The sequence below is a fragment of the Lactuca virosa genome, chromosome 1 (assembly GCF_052849685.1).
Source record: "Lactuca virosa cultivar CGN04683 chromosome 1, Lactuca_virosa_CGN04683_v6, whole genome shotgun sequence".
In the NCBI taxonomy this organism is placed as follows: domain Eukaryota; kingdom Viridiplantae; phylum Streptophyta; class Magnoliopsida; order Asterales; family Asteraceae; genus Lactuca; species Lactuca virosa.
In genome coordinates this window covers 233,289,679-233,314,724 of record NC_136426.1, presented here as the reverse complement: position 1 = coordinate 233,314,724, position 25,046 = coordinate 233,289,679, and positions in this window count along the sequence as shown.

Genomic DNA, 25,046 nt, shown 5'->3' with positions numbered 1-25,046 from the left:
CGAATTTGATTTATATATTCAACGAATGTTATGTTGGAAAATTAGTTTTCTAATTTCTAAAAACGGGGTTTTTCCCATTTTTGAACACGAATTTTGGACTCTAAATATAATCAAAACAAATTAATGATTATATATTCGTATTTTGCTCCGTGATATCTTCGTTTCGATATATCATACGTCCAAAACGGATTAAAACTGAATGAAAAATTACTTGTCAAAGTAGCGTAGTTAGAAGAAAATAAGAAATGAGTTACGTGGGTTTTAACTCATCCCACATTGGTGGAAGAAAGAAAAAAATGGTTTATAACTACAAAGACTAGCTTCCTTTGTAAGACTTATGGAAACCAAGGCTTTCTCTTGTGTGCGCATGCAAGAGGGTGAAAATGCGAGTTGATTTGGCTTGTAGCATTTTTGCGAAAACAAAGGGCATACGTAACAAGATTGCCCCAAAATTTAAGAATGTCCTATAAAGAAAAGTAAATTACATGTATATGATTTATAAGTACCTTAATCTTAATGTGCCTATAAATACATGGTGGATCCATGATATATGTTTCCTTTTTATTACAGGGATCACATACAATGCAAAAACTGGATTGGAATCAAAGAGCAATCAAAGTTGGGATTAATGAAGACTTACACATAGACGCATTTCGCCCGCTTTCATTATATTTTTTAGAAAGTGGTTATTGTTTAAACCTTCATGATGCTCTTTACGTATCAAGTATAACTTGAAACTTATTATTTGTATATAAGTTAGCGAATGTTGGCTATACTTTTACATGTTGATGCAATGATGCAACTATTAGTTTCAATTCTCATATTATTGGTTATGGTTGTCTAGAGGGAAACCTCTATAAAGTATAACTTAACAACTGTTTTATGAAATCTTTGATATCATTTAATATTGATGAGCACTTAAGTAAAAGAAAACAGAGAAGTGGAAATTTCATCTATGCTATGGCATCAATGCTTAAGCCATGTTTAACGAGATACAATGTTAAGACTCATGAAAGATGAAGTATTCCAAATCATAACTTCTTTGATTTTGACAATTGTATTAATTAAGTGTATGAAAGGGAAAATGAACAAGGGATACAAGGTCCACAAGAATGTTGGGATTACTAGTAATGATTTATACCATCATTTGTTGACTTTTCCCCGTGGGAATAAATGAACATAATTCATTTATAACCATCATTGATGAACTCTCTCACTACATGTATTTGACTTAATAAATGAAAATTTCATATCTTTGGAAATTTTCAAAACTTTTATGGCTGAAGTTGAAAATCAACTTCGTTGTAAAATAATAGTGTTAAGATCAAATATTGGTGATGATTTCATAAGGATAATGGGATAGTTAACCAATACGTCATGCCTAGTACTCGTAAATAAATCAATGTTATCGATAGGAGAAATAGAACCCTAAAGGACATGGTGCGAAGTATGCTTGTAAACACCGATTTGACCCAACTGGTATGAACTGATGCATTAAAATAACAGTCCGCGTCTTAAACATAACTCTTTAAAAGTTTGTTTCTTAAACTCATTTTAAACATAACTCCTTAAAAGTTTGTTCCTAAAACTCCTTTTAAGATTTTTATAAGAATGAAACCTAGCTTAAGGTATTTAGTGGCGTGGGGTTGTGTGAATGAAACAAATCTTTACGACCCTCAATCACGTAAACTCAACATAAACATTATAAGTTGTTTCTTCATCAACTATACTAAAAGCTTTAAAGGCTAGCATATTTATGTTTCGTCACAAAGTACCGGAGTTCTAGGAATGGAGCATGCCTGGTTTCTTGAAAATGTAAAAATAAGTGATAGTGGTTTATTGAGGGATTTTATGAAAGATCTAGTATGCTTAAGATTCATATTAAATTGATATTACTAATTAACATATGATCCTAAGGGTCACACTAATAACAACTTGATACAAGTGATTATTTATTAGAAATTGATTTTATTAAATATTCAATAAACTCTTATAATTAACTGGAAATTATTCATTTCTAGGAAATAATAATTTTCATTAGCAAGTAAGATTACATAATTCATATGGTATGAATTATTAAGTCATGCACAACATTTTCGAACATAAAGACTTTTTTCTTTTACCAAAAGGTTAAGGCTTGTATTTTATAAAAGATGTTTATAAAATTTACAAATCTCTTTTGCTTTTTACTGTGACATCCCTGAATTTAGGTCTAAAACTGTAGGCATTCAATTCATTGCGAACTTCTTTGTAACCTAACCTATTGAGCTTTAATGCATTTTTGAAAAATAAACAGTGTCATTACAATTAAAATAAGATATGAAATGGTATCTTACTTTCACTTGTGAAAAATCTCAAACGAATCGAAAAACACAAACTGCAACCCTAGTTAATACGCCCGAAACTGAATTTCGTTTTAAGCAGTTGTGCGCAAGGCAAACACTCTAGTATCGTTGTACATGTTCACTTATTTCCGAAAATATAAAGAACGTCCAAAACGGAGTTCGTATGCAAAGATATGACCGTTATAATAAACCAAACCAGTATAATACTAATTTTATTAAAACTTCTAAAACCGATTCGATCCGTTGAGCCACTTATACACCTCATATGGAAATTCCCCGAGCATTTTTGGACTCAGGTTATGGTCTATTATTAAATTTCATACTCGAAATATTTTTAGTAAAAATATTTGTAAAAGTCAAAAAATCGGATGTTTCTGGTCAATTAGACACGAAACTTTAAACATTATTTCCCAGAGTTCTACAACTCGAAAAATTAATCCGTTTGGGTTTTTGGAATCCTTGAAATCGGCTCTATCATTCTCCACTTATGAAAAAAAATATTAGGTGTCGGGATCTTGGCACGTAAAACTAGGATGGTTTTGGGCCATTTTTGAGGAAGTGACATCACTAGGTCCTACCCTAGCTTGCATGCATGGATGAAATCAACCACTTTTGTCTTCTCCTTCTCCCTTACTCACGTCCCCTCTCCCTTCACCGTCTTGCCATCTTGAGTGTACTCTTCTTCCAAAGTACAATGCATGGGACTTTGATAAAGAAAGATGCATGGCTTTGTAAATAAAAAAATAAAAGTATGGTGCAAGGAATTGTTTAAAGGACTTACTTAGGCTATAAAAGGAGAGCTTGGCTCTCTATTTTCATTCACAAATTACTATCCAAACACTTCCTCACTTCCCCTCCCCCTCTTGCTCTCTTTTCTCGGTTTGGAACCCACCACCAAGAACCACCTTAAACCACCACATCCACACCCCCATCTCCTCCTATTTTAGCCAGCAAACACCACAAAAACACCCCCTTCAAACTGCTGCCCCTCCCCCTCCTTCCTCCCTTTCGTTCGCTGCCGGCAGAAGTGAAAACGGAGGTAGCAAAGATGCCAGATCAGCTCCGCGATCCCACTGCCACCTACCGCCACTCCTAAGCAGCCTTCAGCCACCATCTTGCCACTTTATGTTGGTATTTCATTGAGTGTTCCCAAGTTATAGACTCAAGTTTTACTATTTATTTTGTGGGTGTTTCAAGTCCAAAATCCGGATTTGAAGTTAGTTGCTAATCGGTACTATCTCGCGGTGCTTCCTGAACAAATCACATTCTCACCTCAAAACCAGAAATTTCACATTAAGGTGAGTGCTTACGGCCCCTTTTTAATGTTTTTACATATCTTTTGGGGAATACGTGTGCTTATATCTTTTTGTTATGCAAAACATAGTACAAACAAGATTATCGTTTTATGTGGAAATGCTTTAAAACCTAGTTATTAAAAATGTTAGTTTGACAAGTAACATGTTATGCTAGTTTTCCAACTTGATATACACATATGTTATGTTTTTTAAAATGTAACATCTAGTAAAAATAACATATGCCATTTTACTATAAAACCTTATGTGATAATTTTATGTGATAATTGCATGTCATAAATCTTATGTCATAAAATGTTATCACATTTGTAGTATTACAAAGACCAAACTTATTTCATGCATGTATATATATATATATATATATATATATATATATATATATAAGTTATAAATATTATAACTTAGAACATATACATGTACTTATGATCACTATTTTGAAACATACCTCTTTATAAAAGCGAGTACATTACACTTTTACGTATATACCAAACATACTCAGATTTTATAAACTTTATGCAAATCATTATGCCTAGTGACTTATCAACATATAAGTTAGGGTTGGGAGCTTTCATATACCTTAGTTAATGGCTTTATAGTGAGACACTACTCATTAGCTAAGTCAAAACACTTATCATACCCACACCACTATAACCGTTAATCCTCGGAACGAGTACATTACACTTTTATGTATATACCAAACATACTCAGATTTTATAAAGTTTATGCAAATCATTACGCCTAGTGACTTATCCACATATAGGTTAGGGATGAGAGCTATTCATATACCTTAGTTAAGGGATTTATAATGAGACACTACTCATTAGCTAAGTCTAAACACTCATCATAGCCACACCACTATAACCGTTAATTCTCAGAACGAGATACCTATGTATAGATCTATACTGGGTTTACATCCCCACCTGTGGTTGCTAGCTACAACCTCAACCGATCAATCGAAGCGGGTGATAAGTATCTACATTCGTTACTATGACGTACAATGAAGCATTGTAAGGGGTACATTCAGTCACATCGCTCGGTTATAAGACTAACTATAAACAAAAACTTGAATCTTTCTCTCACTAGAAACCATGGATTTGGTTTCACTCAAAACACTTTTAAGTATGATTTCACTTACGAAAAGACAATTTTTGGTTTTCAAAGCATATCCAATGACTCTTTACAAACACAGGTATAAGTATGGTTTTACTTACAAAGAAAATACTTTTTGAAAATTGTTTTTAAAAAATAGTATCATTACTATTGTTAGCAGAAAACCTGTAACTATCACCAACCTTGTGTTGATCCTCAAAACTACATGTATTCTTAGGAAATCAGTAATCAAGCATTTCAGACAATGGAATGGTCATGGATTCAGGCATTCTATTTTACTAGTTTTTGTTATGTTTGCCTACCTGTTTAAGGCAATTCATGTACTATACTATTATCTATAACCTTATATTCAAACATTAATATGGAATACAAATGTTGTTTTGTTTATTGTTGTACTTATGATATATATTCAGTTTACCTGTAATCCATGAACTAAGTCGCATAGCCAGACATGTTCCGCCACCTCGTCCAAGGATGTAACATTCACTCTTCATAATAGTATGTAGTTTGTGTGCGTGGGGGGGATGACTTCTTGAATTGTTTATTCAAAAGCTTTAAAGCCTAAGAAAGAATGCATGAAGCATATAGGGACATGGGTGTCTAAACGTTTAAAGAACTAATGGTTAAAAACTTCACTTTATACATTAAGAGAGACGAGGCTTTCATTTTTGGTCTTGCACTTGTAATGGCCGAAAATGTACTCTCTCTTACTCTCTCATTCTCTTGTAAAGTACAAATTAGTTTACTTGCATTTCTTTTGATACCTTTTGTTCATATTTTGATATGAACTAAAGTTTAAGAGTTCTTAAGAGTTTAAGACTATCATCTACATCAAGTTGGCTTCATGTTGGTGTCTCAAAGGTCCCACATTCTCCATAAACTTCAAGGCCTCCAAAGAGGACTCAAAGAACTAAAAAGGTTGTTATTTCTTCACCTTCTTCTTCGGTGCTTGTTTTAATCTTTCTACAACTTGCAAAATGATCCTTGGTGGGTGTAATTTGTTATGTTAGTCACGAAAATACCAAGTCTTCCGTTTGCCATTTTACTAGTTTATGAAAATAATTTTGAAACAAAACCCAAAATTTGGTATCAAGAGCCACCTTACAAGTTTTGTTAGATTTTATGATATCATATGTTTTTAAAACTAGAATTATAAAACATAAAAAGACCCTTTCAAACCTCAAATCTACGCAATCCATTTTGAAGAACACTAGCACAACTCTTGTATGCACTAGTGGGATAAAGGATACATAACTGCTTAGTGTTATCTTTTGATGGTCGGGATGTATTCGCAATTTCTATAGCCAAGTTATAGGCCGATTACATAAGTTTTTCAAATTGGATGATTAGATCAAAATACTTTTGTGGTAAAGGATACCTAATCAAGAGAGTTCTGAGGCATAGATAGGATCAAACATGTCTAATTAAATTTTTTATTAGCGATCCCATAAATCTAGGAATTATATAGTAAGATATAATTGATAATCGATATCTACCGGGTTGGATTCAAATATATGGGATAAAGGATACCTGACCATTTATTTGTTTTGCGACTTGGATCCTAGACGTTGATAATTAATGTTTTTTGGAAACTAAAAAGGTATTAGTTATTAAAGAGTTCAAATATTGAAAATACTAAATGAATTTTGTTAAATTTTGTAGATGAGAACCAAATCCAAAAATCACTACCATGCATCAGTATGACCTTGTAAATCAACATGAACATTTAACATTCCGCAGGTACAAAATTATCCAATGGACGTGTGTTTTGAAAGACAATCTCCAAAGGGAAAATAAATTGTATTTTCTTAAAGGACTTATTCCAGAACAACCTGATAATGATATAGATAAGTATAGAATAGATAGCATTTATTATAATTATTCTATGTAATCTTTATTCTATGTAATCTTTTGTATATTAGGTAATGAGATAAATAAGTATAAAATACATAGCAGATCCGATATCCTTGTGATGAGGATTGGTTCTTAGTATAGATTAGACGCAATCCCTTCAATCAAGGGATATTCTTGTATAGATTAGTATATAAGCAATATTAGAGTAAACCCTAATGTAGAGTTTGTCTTGGTGACCGTCTTTGTGACAAACCGTCTTCTTGGTGAAGTCAAACCATTTCTTAGTGAAAGATAATTTGGAGACCTCCCTGTGTTATTTACTTTCTCTTCTTTGCTTTCTTAAATTAGTTTACTTTTGTTCTTTATACTTGAAGTGTATCCGATCGATACAAATCTTGAATTGGTATCAGAGCAGGTTTTTGATGCACTGCAGTAATCATATCGACCTCTTTCAATCCAAGGTATTTAGGGTTGCATGTACACCTTAGGAGTGTTAGAATGCTCTAAACCCATCAGTGGTATCAGATCATAGGCTTGTTTTCAAGTTATACATGCTGAAATAGCTTAAAAATCGAAAATTCTGGCTTCCTGGGCACTGGACTCGCCGAGTCCACTGATGTACTCGCCGAGTCCATGAATAAATTCATCCTACTCGTCGAGTAGGTTCATACACTCGACGAGTAGAAGCCCCTGACATCATATTTTCGACTTTTAAGGCTGAAATTGGTCTAGAATCATTACCTTAAACTGTTTTGGTCTTATAAAACCTGTGTTTGATGTGGTAATGATTATGGTAAACCAATTTCAAAGTTATTATCAAAGTTTCAAGTTTTATATATGTTTATATGATTCTTGAAAATTGTTGATATGGGTTGTTCATGCTTATGAGTTTTGATAGATCATAGGAATTATGTGCAAATTGTTTGTTAGTGTAATTCTTGATCTTAATGACATTGTATGGACTCCATAACTTTTCCTCAAGTTATGGATTACCAAGTTTTTTGTGTCACCTTGTTTTATGAGTTAATTTAGATTAATGAAAAAATTATGTGTTAGTTTTTTTCAATCCAAATTGATCTAAAAGTAGTTCATAAAATGTGTTATTGTAACTTGTCCTCAAGTTATATGAAAAGTCACATTTATGAATATTAAAACTCATAAAAGTGTCATAGGTTACAAAATGAAGAGTCTTTTTCTCATAAATAGTTTTATGGACTTCATAACTTGTCCTCAAGTTATGGATGTTTAAGAGTCTCTTCATTAAAGTTTTTAAAAAACTTTAGTTAAACTCATAAATTATGAAAATCCAAGAGTTTTGAAAAGTTTCAATACTTGCCCTCAGTTTTTGGAATTTGTAAAGTTTTGTTTATGAATGCTTTAATTTCAAATCAAACCCTAGAATTTTAAAAGTTTAAAATTCAACCCTTATACTATTATTATAATTTTAATTATATAGATATGTATAAGATAAAGTCAATCTTACCGTTAGTAGGCCTCATTCACGAAGTCGGTCTATAAGGGGGGTATGAGATTACTGCCTATAAAATGGCAGTTTAATGGGTGTCCACTCTCACCCACCGCTTCCTTGGCTGGTGGAGGGTCGTTAGCCGAACGGGTAGGATAAGGACTATAATTCTCCCTTCATTAAAAATATGATGATAAATACTAAGTAACTAAACACTTATAAATTCCCAATCTTAGTTACTTAGGAAAATGTGAAAAGGTGCTAACCCATGAAATTGCACTTTGCACCTTTGTTAAGTCGTTAGTGGAGCGTGTGTGGTTAACCGACACACTAACATGGGACTGACAATGTGTGACAAAGGGTAACTTAATGTTTATCGTAGATTGGTGGAGTGTGTGTGGTTAACCGGCACATCAGTTAGGTGATAAAGTTAAGGGTACCAAGTAAATTTGCATGGTTATTCACACCTTGTTTGTGATCCTCGGCATCTCAGTCACAAACTTGAGAGGGCACAATCGAGATTCAAACATGCCATTGAAAGTTCAATGTATCTCAAAAGATCTACGAGTTTCAAATCCAATTAAAATTTAATTATATTTCGTTTTCATGGTGGGAATTGGTAAATCGTCATTTACCTACCTTCAAATATTTTATACCTTGGATTACGGCATCCCTCTTCCAGTTATAAATAGTTTTTTGGGTCCTAGCCTTAATATTTCATATTGGGTGTTATATTAAGGACTTAAATCAACTAAACTTGAATTTCTCCCTCATAAATGTCTATTTCAGACAACTATGGTCTTCCCAAATCTTTAGGAACAAGCCTTCCTAATGAAGATGATATCCCACATGGCAATCAAGGTGAAAGATTAATCCCTTTGTTATCCATTAATGGGACTAGAAATCATGCTTCACTTCCTCCACCTCCTCCAATAATTCTCCCTATCCCACAAGTTTCAAGACTTGAAAAGTTCTAAGTCACTCAATCCCTATTGGCAAGCAAAGACTCTATGTGCTTACATCTTGGAGGTTAAGTCACATATTGGCAAGCCGGGAGAGTCGGGTGTCGAAGTCTCGAGGTAGCTGGCTGTTGACTTGGTTCTTCAGTCACTCCCTGATGACAGATCACGACATGACCCTTAGTAATCTTACATATTTGCTTGATGGTTCTAAATCAGCAATGATTTGGAGCATTGGTAAAGCAAATTAGATTGGAAGATCTACTTCCCAAACCTATTTGGACATTGACAATGGTGACAATGGAAATCCAGAAAAGCTTTCTCTTCCTAATAGAAAGGGATTGGCCATGGTCAAGTCATTTGACCAATGGTAAAAAGAAAGGCTAAGTCTGAGACAATCAAGTGTACCATTTCCAAAAGGTCCATATGTTTCTTTTGCCAAAGGAAGGGACATTGGTTGCGAAGCTGCCGAATTTACCTGAAAAGTTCATAAGGATGGCAAAAGTCAAAAATTTTGACTTTGCTTCAGGTAAAGTCCATTATCTAACTCTATGAAGTCTCTTTTGGAGATTCTTAATACATGATGTAATGTAGTTACATTTTGATGTTTTAGAGAATCAAAGGAAGCTTAAAAGAAGAGTATGTTGATTCTGATCGCGAAATGATGGATTTCGATCGCATAGTTCGATGATCAGAATTTTGAGCTGCTGCTTAAGAGTTGTGATATTTGCTTAGGAATAGATAACAACATGTTTTTCATATGCATTTGCATTGTAAGGATAAGATTTTTCCGCAAAGTTTAAAAATAAAAGAAAATTTTGATTTATTTATTTTAAGTATCCTTACAATGACATTTGTGAAAAATTGTTGTTTATATGTTTCCATTGATAAGCAATATTGGAAAATGGATTTGAGTCTTTCATTTGTGGTAGTGTCATAATTTACCAAATAAGGAAAGATTCTCATCACCCAAGTTTCAGTTTGATAGAAACTTGGAATCATGCAAGTTGTATTGTGTGATGAATGAGAATTCTCATCTTTGGGAAATTAAGACTAAGTCCTTGCTCACATGTATATGTGAGTAAAGTGAAGGACTAAAGGATTGGGTACACTTGGTTGTGCACTGGTCAATTCGACCACAAGGAATGATAGATTATTCGTCTTGATTTACTAAAGTTTAGTAAATATGGTTATACTTACAAGTTAAAGTGTAATTCTGAAACATTGGAAAAGTTTCAATATATGGCAGGATGAATGAGAAGAATTAAATTAGGCAGAAAGATAAAAGTTTCTCCAATCTAAAAAGGTGGGAGAGTGCTTAAGTATTTTGGTTTATGGTTATCTTGGTGAGTATGAAACCATATCACAATTGATACTCTAAGGACACCTTAATGCATTTATTTGGCTAAGGAGAGGAATCGTGAATTATTGAAATGGTTAAATCAAAAGATAAATCATACTTCGTTCCAAAATCAAATCTTAGAGTCATACTCTAAGATTTTAACTTGAGTGACATAATCTTTAGAAAGTTTATAACACTTGTCAAATGTAGAGTAAGATGTTTCCTATTCTTGTACATTTGAAGTTGGTTAGTTGTGATGTTTTGGATAAAACAAAGACCAACTAAGACTAATTTTATGAAGTGTTTAACTTGATAAGAATCTGCACTAACTCTTGAATATTTGTTTTGTCAAGGAATGGTTATTGACAAGAGAATCTTATATGTCAAGAGGTCAGTGGGAGTCTTAAAATGTCTTGAGAAAGTTTTAAGAACTGATCAAGAGTATTGTTAATCACTAGCCCGCGACTTGAGGTTTGTAACCTATCGTGTTGACATATTCTTATTTTTGTGCCTATTCCAGTTGAAGTTGACTATGCTTGTGAGCTCTATAAGTTCTCAATTGTTTGCATAACAATGTGGAAGCAATGGTAGGCCCTTGAGCTGCCAAGTGGCAAAAAGTTAAGATTGAATAAGTTCAGTCCATATGAGTTTGGGTTTGTCACTAACCCTGTCTTGTGATTATGTTTTTGACAAATTCACATGGATAGGAATACATACACCATAAAAAAAATCTAAGTGTCATAAGGTTTCTCTCCGATTCATGAAAATGATGGTGAGGAAACAATTTGACTAAGTAGATTTTAAGTAGATAGCAATTGTGATATTTGCATTCTCATGTCGTTAGTGGAGCGTGTGTGGTTAACCGGCACACTAACTAGTGAGAATGGAAATAGGTCTAGAGAAACATGTGAGCTATCTAAGGAAAGGTGTATGATTTTGATAAAGTCTTATCAAAGCAATCTTGTATCAGAAATCTGAACTTTGGCAAGAAAGTCAATAAAGTATTGATTTCTAGAAGTCCAGTTGATTTCTGAGTACATGTCAAAGCTAGTGGGAGCATAAGTGTTGTGTTAGTAAGATAATAATCATTGTGCTAGTGGGAGCATGATTATTATGGTTAGTGTTGCAAGTTAGCAATGTTAATTATAGAAAAACAGAAGGTTCAATTCGCTTTGAAAAGTTGTTTTGCTATAATTAAGGGAGATAATTTATACTTCATTCCAATTTCTAAAAGCTTAGATTGAGATTTTAATCAACTTTAGTCAAGGATATATATGAATGTTATGTTGGAATGGTTCAACATAAGGAAATTCTATATATGTTGTGATGATGTGATGAATCGAGAATGTAACAAATCAGAGTAACTAAAATGTAATCGAACACACAATGTAAATATGATCTTGTTTCAGCTCTATTATTCTTTCAAATGTTATAGAGAGAAAATAGACAAGTTCGTACAAGACTATTAACTAACTCTAAGTAATGTCCCAATTTTTAGGAAACATGAAAGCACACAAAAAAATTACAAGGACTAAAACAGTACGCTTCGTTACAAAAATGCCTTGTAAAATAATCTTAAGACTTCGACATATTACAACAGGTCTTCGACCCTTACATGTTGCATTCTCAAAATTCGATTATGATTACGGCATCCCTCTTCATAGTTTGAATTTTGAGAACATGGCAAATAAAAATTTTTATAGCATGAATCGGGTCCCATATGCGTCGGGTATAGGATCGATTACATGTGCTATAATATTTATTCATTCTAAATTTTCCAAATGCCTAGCACGTTAAGAGGGCAAAAGGAATAGAACTGGATTTGACTAAAATGATTAAGCAATTGTCGAGGATAATCTGAGCTTTGCCAAAGATTGGTTGCTCATGGAAAATTGGAAGTATAGAGATAGGACCATATTGACATACTTTGAAAGGAGGCAACTCTTGTTCAGAAGTGATAGTCAAAATAGGAATATGGAATTGTCTCCATAGGTGGAAGTTATTCTTTGAATCTGTGTAAGATTAGAGAACTTAATGCAAGAAGGGTGTTCAAAGGAATGTACTTTGAATGTGAGACTTCGTTTCCATGGAATTGCTCTCCTTTGGAATACTTTGTAATGCCTGTTGCCAAGTCTTTGTGACTTGTGTGCATATTCATTGCAAGGGGATCATTGCATATAAGTTTAGAATCTAATAGATTATAGTAAATGGCAAGAGTTTGGTATTCTTACATTTACAATAAGGATTGGGATTGTAAAATGAGCATCATTGAATTATTGTCAATTGATCTGTTTCACAAAGTAAGGATCATAAGACAAACATAGTGTGCATACTTGGAGTATGGCATAGCTATTGTTTAGACAAACATAGTGTGCATGCTTGGAGCATGGCATGACTATTGTTTTTATTCAAGTATTAGGTTGATAAATCGAAACATTATACAATGAATAATGAGTAATCAATATGGTGCTTAGATAAAAGGTGTTTTATTTACACTCAAAGTGTTGGGGCCATATAGGATTAATAAAAAGTGTTGGGGCCATATAGGATTAGTATTATTCTTGTGTTTCACTTTGCATGTTTTGACTTCCCGAATAACTTAGTTATTCAAACCATCCATAGTCGATAATATGTTGGAAGTACGTATTAAGGCAAGACTGTCATGAAGTTGGCTTGTAGATGTCTAAGGTGTTGGACATAGCAAAAGTTGCTACAACATTCATGAGTGCTCATAAGTTCTTAGTATTGGATTCAACCCACGCTCATTTGAATCACTTCATGGATTTTATCACGAGTGAATCGTGAGACGATAATATCTTATATTCTTCAAACCTAGAGATATGAGTTGTTGACTATGAGTTGGTTATACATTGATTGCACGATAACGCATTGGTAACTCGATGTTATAAAACGTGCCTTTGTGTATGATTCAACAAGTAGTCACTACAAGCATATGAGTCAGAGTTTATCCATTCCTTTTACCCTAAAAGGGATAAAAGCGATATCTGTGGGCCCCTCGATGATTTAGTGATGACACCCTAAGTTCTTGGCCAAGCCTGGACTGATTTGATTTGTTCAATTAGTCGGTCGTCATAAATCGGAAATCGGGAAACAACAAATGGACAGGGAGAATGATTATAATCCATGTCTCAGTCCATATGACATCTAGAATGGAGGAATATATTATCACTTATCTAATGGACGCGTCATTGATTTGTTTAGAGTTTGACAGCGGCTTTTAAGAGCTACGATTGCTAGTCGGGTTATGAAGTCGTACTTGCAATAATAGTTATTAGAATTATCCACGTGGGAGACTGTTGGATTAGTGTCTAAGTCCATAACTATAATTGGTATATACTTGACCCGACCCCGCATGGTCCATTTGGGTTGCATGACATCGGGACATTTGGATAGACCTTTTATGAGAAGAGGATATTTATGACATATTAATATATTATAAGTTCTAATATATTAATATGAAATCTTATTATTTAATTAGTATGATCAAGAATTAATTTGGAATTAATTTAGTGATCAAAAGAGACTAATTAAATATATGGGGATTGATTGTGTAAATCATTCATTCTTATATATGTGGGCTTATGATCCATGATTCCTTATGTTGGGTTTAACCCATGTGGTGACCCATGGAGGTTAAAACCCATGGAGCATAAGGAATGCGTAAAGTCATGGGTTACATGGTGTAACCCTAATGTGCACACTATATAAAGACCCCATTGGTTGGTAAAATCGGGACTAGTGCATACACAAGAGGGCAAGCCGATTTCTAGAGTGATGTATCTCTTCTCATGGTTATTCCAAGTTGTTTTGATGTTGTGTGAACCATTTGAGGTGTCACACTTGGGGCACTAGGCTCTTGAGCTCCATGGAATCAAGCTACAACAAAGAGGTATGTAATTCTACTAGATTTTATATTACATGTACTTTATATTATGCTAGTTAGAATAATACCTTGGAAAAATGATATTTGCATGTATAATAGAGAAAACATAGATCCAAGGTATTTAGGGTTGCATGTACACCTTAGGAGTGTTAGAATGCTCTACACCCATCATATTGTTCCCAATGTTGATCAATTCATCACTTCACAACCTATCTCTAAAGATCATCCTATCACCCCTGAAGAAGATGAACAATTCAAACTGGAAGAATCTGCTCAAAGTAATACAAATGAAAGTTCTAATCCAAGAATTCTTGAAGATCATCCCGAATCTAAAATCATTGGAGATGTAAATTTTGCGATTTTCACTCATAGCAGAGTCAGCATCAACTTCTGCATGTTTGTAAACTTAATCTCAATGATTGAACCAAAGAATGTTGATGATGCCTTGAAAGAAGCCGATTGGATCAAGGCTATGCATGATGAGCTGAATGAATTTGAACGTCATCGTGTGTGGACTCTTGTTCCCAAGCCTCAAGGAAAGACTATCATTGGCACTCGATGGGTTTTCAAGAACAAAATGGATGAAGATGGGATCTTCATAAGAAACAAAGATAGACTTGTGGCTCAAGTTTTCTATCAGTTGGAAGGGTTAGACTATGATGAAACATTTTCTCCTGTTGCTATACTTGAAGCAATTCGACTGTTTCTTGCCTTTTCTTCTTTTAAGAACTTCAAAGTCTATTAAATGGATGTCAAGACTGTATTTTTACATGGAGATCTTCAAGAATAAGTTTTTCTAAAACAACCACCATGGTTTGAAAGTGAAGAGTTTCCAAATCATGTGTATCATCTTAATAAAGTTGTCTATGAATTAAAGCAGGCACCTAGAGCATGGTATGACATATTGGTGAGCTATCTTCTTGCAAGCGGATACAAACAAGGAAATATTGACACCACCTTGTGCATCAAGCATTCAAGACCTCGTATCATTCTTGCTCCTTGTATGTTGATGATATCATTTTTGGATCCACTGAAGAAAAGCTATGTTCAGAATTTGCGGAGATCATGGCTAAGAAGTTCGAGATGAGCATGATGGATGAACTAACTTTCTTTTTGGTATTGCAGGTCAACCAACTAACTGATGGAATTTTTATTTGTCAAGCTAAATATATTGCAAATATGCTGAAGAAGTATGGTTTCTCTGATTGCAAGTCGGAAAAGACTCTTATGTCCTCATCAGCGTCTATTAGCGCTGATCCAAACATCCTTTATGTGAATGCAACTCTGTTTCAAGGAATGATAGGCTCTCTGCTCTATCTTACTACCAGTCGCCCTAACATTTTGTTTGCTACTATATTGTGTGCTCGTTATCAAGCCAATCCTAAGGAATCTCGTCTTCTTGTTATGAAAAGGATCTTTCGTTACTTAAAGCATACACCCAATCTTATGTTATGGTATCCTCGTGATTCTGAGTTCAAGCTGGTGGGATACACTGACTCTGATCATGGTGGATGTGGCATTAATCGTAAAAGCACTTTAGGAGGAGCTCAAATTCTTGGAGATAGATTGGTAATCTCGTCCAACAAAAATCAAACATCAGTGGTTTGTTCTACCACTGAAGCTGAATATGTAGCCACTAGAAGGTGTTGTGTTAGATCCTATGGATTCAGAATCAGCTCTTAGATTATGGTCTAAACTTCTCAAAGACTCTCATCTGCTATGACAACACCGGTGCCATTCAAATGATACAGATGCCGGTGCAACATTCCAAGACCAAGCACATTGACATCCATCATCATTTCATCAGGGACATAGTTCAAAAGGGAAAAGTGGAGTTGTTCTACATTCCAACTGTTGGATTAGTGTCTAAGTCCATAATTATTTTGGTATGTACTTGACCCGATCATGAGCATGGTCCTTTTGGGTTGCCTTCACCATAGCAATATGTAGGATGAATTAAGGAGAGAAAGATTTAATTATGACTTATTAATATATTATAAGAATAATATATTAAAGGAGAAATCATATTGTTTAATTAATATTGGTCAAGAATTAATTAAGAATTAATTTTGTGACTAAAAGAGATTAATTAAATTAAGGGGACTGATATTGTAATTATAAGATAGTTACAAAGTTGGGCTTTGGATCCATTAGATGGCAATGGACGAATTCTATATGGAGGTCCATAAAGAAATCGTCCAAGGGCCTTCTAGAATGGTCCATTGGATTGCTTAAGGCCTAAGCAGTCAGATTAGGGTTTCCTAGTTGTAAACCCTAATAGCCTACATGTATATAAAGGACCCTTAAGCCCCAAAAACGTGGACAAGTAATCCTTTAGGGTTTCCAGCCGTTTTTGGTGCCTCATCTCTCCTCCCTCTTCATCCAAGTTGCTTAGTGGTGTTTGTGACTCCATTAGAGGTGCAACACTTGAGGCGCTAAGCTTTCTGAAGCCAAGGATTGATTGTTATTGCTATATAACAATCAAAGGTAAGATCTAAACCCTAATTTCAGTTATAGTTTATTAGATCTAGGGTTTATAGCTTTGGATATTCAATTACATGTTCATTAGACAAACTAGATCCAAAAGCTATTAGGGTTTGCATGTACACCATAGGAATGATGTATTGCTCCAAACCCATCAGTGGTATCAGAGCCTAGGGCTGTTTGTTAGTGAATTTGATGATTACTTGATCGAAAATTGCATGAAAAACGAAATTTTTTGCCCTCTGAATCTCCGACTCGGCGAGTCAGTGGATGAACTCGGTGAGTCAGGCCGACTCGGCGAGTCCAGTCCCTGACTTGGCGAGTCCATGGATCTGGCAGCGTTTTTTGTCGATTTTGTTGATGTTTTGGCTTGAGATACTTACCATAAACGTTTTTAATTCATAAAATCCGATTTTTATTGATAATGGGTGATTATCCTTACCAAAATAGAAGATAATTGTCAAAATTTAGATAATCTTTTGTTTTAATAGATAAAGATTGATTATTTGTAATTTAGATTTGAATTATCTTGTGAAAAAGTTTCAATTTTCCCCTTTAGGTTTTATAGTTTAAATTTGAACTTAAAAGTTTTGTTTTTGAAATTTGAATAGTTAAACCCTAATGTTTTGAAAAGTTTCAAAACTTGCCCTCAAGTGTTGGAATTTAAATTGTTGATTAAAAGTTTAATTTTGAAATGTTAAATTCTAAAACCCTCGTATTTTTGAAAAAATTCAAATTACACCCTTATGGTTTTATTAATTAATTAAAGTGTATAATTAAAAGAGATTTAATAATTCCATAAAGTTTTGGTTTACATTTGATTAAATTAAAAGTATAATTTATTAAATTGAACCACCTAGTATTTTAAAAGTGTAAAATACACCCTATACTATATATATAAAATTAAAAGTCTAATATTATATATGTATGAGTAAACAGTCAGTTTTACCGTTAGTAGGCCTTATTCACGAAGCTGGTCTATAAGGGGTGTTTAAGAAAATTGCTTATAAAATGGTGATTGAATGGGTATCCACTCTTACCCACCGCACTCTTGACTAGTGGATGGTCGTTAGCCGAACGGGTAGGATAGGACGAAACCTTCCATTATAAGTATAATGAAGTACAAAGTAACTACATGTTTTTTTACAAATTCCCAAAATTCTAGTTACTTTAGGCAAAATGTGAAATTGTATGCTAATCCATGGAATTACACTTCGTACCCTTGTCAAACGTTAGTGGAGCGTGTGTGGTTAACCGGCACACTAATTTGGGGTTGACATTGGTAGTGAAGGGTGGCTCGATGTTTATCATAGATCAATGGAGCGTGTGTGGTTAACCGGCACATTGATTAGGTGATAGTATCATTGAGTGCATCACGTAGATTCGTATGGTTATTCACACCTTATTTGTGATCCTCGGTATCCCAGTCACAAATAGAAGGGCATAATCGAGATTAAACATGCCATTGAAAAGTTCAATGAATCTCAAAAGATCTAGGAGTTTCAATTCATTTAAAACTTAAACTTCATTTTGTTTTTCATGGTGGAATTGGTAAATCGTCATTTACCTACCTTCATATATTCTGCAACTAGATTACGGCATCCCTCTTGTAGGTTGTAGAGTATTGTGTTGGATCCTAGCCTTGATGTTTCATTTGGGTGTTACATCAAGGATTCTTATCAACTAACTTGAATTTTCTCCCGTTTTGTAGATGTCTAAATCTTACAATGGTCTTCCCAAGTCCCTTGGAACAAGCTTTCCAAATGAAGATGACGTTCCATGATACGATCAAGGAAATGAGAGTCATGCTTCACTTCCTCCACCTCCTCCAATTATTCTCCCTAACCCACAAGTTCAAAGGCTTGAAAAGTTCAAGCTCACTCAAGCCCTTTTGGCAAGTAAACACGAAGATGGGAAACCTGTGTGTGCACACATCTTAGAGATGAAGTCACACATTGATAGGTTAAGGATGATGGGTGTCGATATCTCAGAAATGTTGGCTATTGACTGGGTTCTTCAGTCACTTCCTGAATCATATAGTGAGTTCGTTAGAGAGTACTATATGATGGACCATGACGTGACCCTCATTGATTTGACCTATTTGCTTATACCTGTTGAATCAGAAATGATTTGGCGTGCTGATCAAGCAAATTTGTCTGGAAAATCAAACTCCCAAACCTCAATGGACATTGAAAATGGTGACATTGGAAATCCAGAAAAGGTAAATTCTGAGATAGCTCCTTGTGCCATTCCAAAAGAGTCCATCTGCTTCTACTGCCAAGAGAAGGGGCGTTGGAGACGAAGCTGCCCTGTTTACCTGAGAGATCTAAGAGATGGGAGAGTCAAGACATATGGCTCTACTTCAGGTAAAATCTATTAACTAACTCTATAAGTTCCTATTCTTTGATTCTTAATACATAATGTGATAAGATTACATTTTGATGTTTTTGCAGGATCGAAGAAAAGAGAGGAAGCTTAAGGAAGAAGCGTGCTGAATCTGATCATGAAGAAATGGATTTCGATCGCATGGACTCGAGGATCAGATTTTTGAGCTGCTAATCCAGAGTTAGGATAGAATGATAAGAAATATGAAATAGCATAGTTTTTCAGTTGAATTGCATTGTAAGGACAAATTTTTCCGCAATAAAATAAAATTTGCTGTTGTCTTATTTATTTATCCTTGCAATGGCATGTATGAAAATTGATGTTTGAATGTTTCTTCTATTAGCAATAATGGATTTGATTCTTAATTGTGTTATTTGTGGAAATGTCGAGAATTTACCAAATAGGGAGAGTTTCTCATCACCCAAGTTTCAATTGGACAGAAACTTGGAATCATGCAACCTGCATTGTGTGATGAATGAGAAACTTCATATTTGGAAATTAGACTAATTCCTTGACAAAGTGTCAAGTGAAGGACTAAGAGATCGAGTACACTAGGTTGTGCGTCGATCAAGTCCACCACAAGAGTAATAAAGATATTCGTCATGATTTACTAAAGTTTAGTAAATATGGTTATACTTATAAGATTGAGTATAATTTTGAGTTGATTGAAAGAGTTTCAATCAATAGCAGAACGAATAAGAAGAATCTAGTAGGCAGAAAGATAAAAGTTTCTCTATTCTAAGAAGAAGGGAGAGTAACTTTTATTGTGTTTTATGATAGGTCTTAAGGATTAAGAGCCATGTCTCAATTGATCCTCTAAGTGAGTCTTAGTGCAATTGCATATCTAAGAAGTGGAATCGAGAATTGTAGAAATGATTAAATCAAGAAGTCAATCATACTTCGTTCCAATATCAAGTCTTAGAGTCTAAGATTGTGACTTGAGTGACAAGTCTTAAGAAGGTTTATGGCACTCATCAAATGTGGAGTTTGGAAAAGTTTTCATATTCTTGCACATTTGAAATTGGTAAGTTGTGATGTCTTGGATAAGACAAAGACCAACTAGAACCAATTATGTGAAGTGATAGTCTTGATAAAAACTACGCTAACTCTTGAATATTTTGTTTTGTCAAGGAATGTTTCTTGACAAGAGAATCTTATATGTCAAGGAGTCAGTGGGAGTCTTATTGGTCTTGAAAAGGTTCAAGAATAAACCTAATTGATCATCACTAGCGCGCGACTTGAGGTTTGTAACCTATCGTGGATGACAATTTTGTTTTCTGCGCCATTCCAGTTAAGTTAGTTATGCTTCTGAGTTTTATGAGTTCTCATTTGTATGCATAAAGGCAAGAACCTTGATCAATGGAAGGTACATTGATATGTAAGGGTGAGTTGCTAAACTATTTGGAAGACATGGTGGGCACTCGTGTTACCATGAGGCAAGAAATCGAGATTGAGAACGTTCGGTCCATATGAGTTTGGATTTTTTTTGCAAACTTTGGTTTGACAAATTCACATGGATAGGAACACATACAATTTAAAATCTAAGTGTCATGAGGTTTCCCTCCTTCATGAAAATGATTGTAAGGAAATGCTTTCACTAAGAGAGATTTTAAGAAGATTGCAATTGTGAAAATTGTATTCTCAAATTCGATTATGATTACGACATCCCTCTTCATAGTTCGAATTGTGAGATTTGGCAATTAGTCTGAACATTTGGGACTTAGTAACATAAGTTCTAAATTTGTCTAGACACACATATGAGCTTTCTAAGGCAAAGGTGTATGAGTTTAAGAAGCTTAGATAAAGGCTTATCAAAGCATCAGGTATTAGAAATATAAACTTAAGGAATCAATAAGCATTGTTTCCTGGAAGTTCAATTGTTTTCTAAATACATGTCAAAGCTAGTGGGAGCATAAGTGTTATGCTGGTAAGAAAATAATCATCATGATAGTGGGAGCATGATTATTATGGTAAGTATTGCAAGTTAGCGATATTAATTATAGAAAACAAGAGTTATACTTTGCAAAGTCGCAAGGGTTGAAAAATTGTTTTGCTATAATTAAGGGAGAGAATATTATACTTCGTTTCAAAATTCTAAAGTTTAGATCGAGAAATGTTAATAAATTTAGTCAAGGATACAGAGTGCCTTCTCAAAATTCGATTAGGATTACGACATCCCTTTTCGTAGTTCGAATTGTGGGAACAGGGCACATAAAATATTATGGCAGAAGGCTGATAAAGTATCACGTCTTTATGTGAGTCATTATGCATCGTATCCAATACGCTTCGGGTATAAGGATCGATTGCATATGCTATAATATTTGACCACTCTGAAATGTTCCAAATGCCTAGGGCATTAAGAGGGAAAAATGACTAGAATCGGTTTTGACTAAAATAATTAAACAACTATCAAAGGACGATCTGAGGTTCACTGAGAATTTGTCGCTTGTGAGTAGTTGGACGTATAGTACTGGATTGACTATATTGACATTATTATGAATAGATAAGATTCTATTAAGAATGAGTCGTCATAAGGCAAATATGGAAATGTTTCCATTAATGGGAGTTGGATATTAAGAAATATGTCTAGATTAGAAACTTTTATGCGAGAAGGATGTTCAAAGGAATGTACTTTGAATGTGAGACTTCACATCTATGGAATTGTCTTGTAACAATTTCCGAAAGAATACCTTGTAATTTCATTAGTCGGGTGTTGGTCACTTTTGTGCTATGACATTACGAAAGAATCATTGCATAAAATGTTAGAATCTGACATATTCTAAAAGTGGCAAGAATTTGGTATTCTTATACTAATAATAAGGATTGGGGATTGTGAAATGAGCTTCATTGGAAAAGTTTCTCAATTGATCTATTTCACAAAGTATGGACCATAGGAAACCAAGTGTGCATGCTTGGAGCATGGGACAATTGTGGTTGTAATTCGAGTAATAAGTTGATTTTCTGAAACAGTAAGCAATGAATAATAAGTAATCAATATGGTGTTTCAATAAAAGTGTTTTATTTACGCTCAAAAGTTTTGGGGCCATATAGGATTAATATTATTATTGTGTTTCACTTTTCATGTTTTGACTTCCAGAATAACTAGGTTATTCGAACCTCCACAGTCGGTCATACGTTGGAAGTAGGTATGAAGGAAGACTGTCATGAATTTGTCTGTAGATTGTCTAAAATGTTTAGACATAGCACAAGTTTGCTGCAGAGTTCATGAGTGCATTGATAAGATTAAAGTATTGGACTAAACCCATGCTCACTTGAATCACTTCATGGATTCATCACGAGTAATTAGTGAGACGATAACATTGTATATTCTTGAAACCGAGACGTGTGAGTTGTTATTTGCTGGTCGGTTGCACATTGATGATAAGTAAACGCACCAGTAACTTGGTGTTATAAAACTTATTGTTGTGTGTGATTCGATTAGTAGGTGCAAGCAAGCATTTGAGTCGAATTTTATCCATTCCTTTTACCCAAAGTGGAATAAAAGTGATATCCGTGGGCCCCTCGATGATTTAGTGATGACACCTAAGCGCTTGGCCAAGTCGGGACTAAGTTGATGTGTTCAATTGTAGTCTGTTGTCAGTCGTCATGAATCGGAAGTCGGGAAACAATACATAGACAGAGAGAATGATTTAAATCCATGTCTCATGTCTATACGATATCTTGTAGAATGGAGGAATATATGATCCCTTATCTAAAGGACACGCGTATCTGATAAGATCAGAGTTGACAGCGGCTTTTGAAAGCTACGATTGCTGATCAGGTTCTGAAGTTATGCAGAATAGTTATTAGACTTATCCAAGTGGGAGACTGTTGGATTAGTGTCTAAGTCCATAACTATTTTGGTATGTACTTGACCCGATCATGAGCATGGTCCTTTTGGGTTGCCTTCACCATAGCAATATGTAGGATGAATTAAGGAGAGAAAGGTTTAATTATGATTTATTAATATATTATAAGAATAATATATTAAAGGAGAAATCATATTGTTTAATTAATATTGGTCAAGAATTAATTTTGTGACTAAAAGAGATTAATTAAATTAAGGGGACTGATATTGTAATTATAAGATAGTTACAAAGTTGGGCTTTGGATCCATTAGATGGCAATGGACGAATTCTATATGGAGGTCCATAAAGAAATCGTCCAAGGACCTTCTGGAATGGTCCATTGGATTGCTTAAGGCCTAAGTAGTCAGACTAGGGTTTCCTAGTTGTAAACCCTAATAGCCTACATGTATATAAAGGACCCTTAAGCCCCAAAAACGTGGACAAGTAATCCTTTAGGGTTTCCAGCCGTTTTTGGTGCCTCCTCTCTCCTCCCTCTTCATCCAAGTTGCTTAGTGGTGTTTGTGACTCCATTAGAGGTGCAACACTTGAGGCACTAAGCTTTCTGAAGCCAAAGATTGATTGTTATTGCTATATAACAATCAAAGGTAAGATCTAAACCCTAATTTCAGTTATAGTTTATTAGATCTAGAGTTTATAGCTTTGGATATTCAATTTCATGTTCATTAGACAAACTAGATCCAAAAGCTATTAGGGTTTGCATGTACACCATAGGAATGATGTATTGCTCCAAACCCATCACCATCCACTGATCAGTTGGCTGACACTTTCACAAAGACATTGGACGAAAAGACTTTAAATAAATTGATTGTAGATCTTGGCATTCTTTCAATGACTTAATTGTTTTCAAACTATTTAAAATTACTTCTGCTTGCTATCTGAAAAATACAAAAACACAAAAAAATGCTACTTTTATTATATTTACAGATTTTTACATAGTTTGCTTAAGCTTTGCTTCTAGTATTTACAAGTATTCTATTTTCTCTCTTATTCATCTTCAGACCTATCTAAGATTTATCGACATCTCCTTTCTTCATAGTTTGTGAGAATTGGAGTCATCCAGAAAGATCTCAATGCTCTTGGTGCTGAGAAAAAGAGTGACATCATGTCCTCTTATTCTTGCATATAACCTCTTTCTCATCCACTCATTGTTATGGATGTAAGGAGCGACCATCAATGTAGTAAGTCTTGTTTTCATCTACTGACTCATAATCTGATAAAACCTCGAATGTCATCGTGTTGATCTTGAGGACGCGATGGTTTCATGCATTTGAGCTAGTTAACTTGTTCGTTACAAATATTGATCTCTACTTCTCTCTTGCTGTTGATGAATATGAAGCTTGGAGTCCATCTGCAATGTGTAAATAATAAATGGCTTCATCACTCTTGATTTATAGTGAGATGTATTGTGTATTGTTATGTTTATCTTCACTTATGTTTTCTTTTATAGCTAGAATCGAGGGGTAGATATCTCGAAGAAAGGAAATTCATTAATGAGTGGTTATTTGAAAAGATTTATCTTTGATGATACTACGCAAAAGATTTTCTCAAAAGGCTTATATATAGGGCATCTGAAAAGGCTATATTCTTTTTCCTTGTTTGACTAACACTTTTCTTATACTGTTTATTATTCTATCATGTACCATATTAAATGAATTGATGGTGAACTTTATATTTCTAGACTGCAACTTAACTCTATGGTATGGAAGTTTAAACCACTTCTTATTGATGAGTTAACACTGTTTATGATTCACGCTGATTCCACCTCAGCGTAACTGAAACTATCCATTATGTCCTTCATTTCTTCTCAGTAAAACTTGACGATTCACTGTGATATGCCACATACTGACAAAAGGTTGAAACTTTGTGTTAATGGTTACTCTATGTACATTAGGATATCACACGTACCAACCCATTATTGCCCTTATATTCTTCTTTAAATATTTATGATTCAGCGTAATGTACCATACGCTGATGAGAGCTTGAAAATCTATGTCTATGGTTAAGCTAAAAGACCAC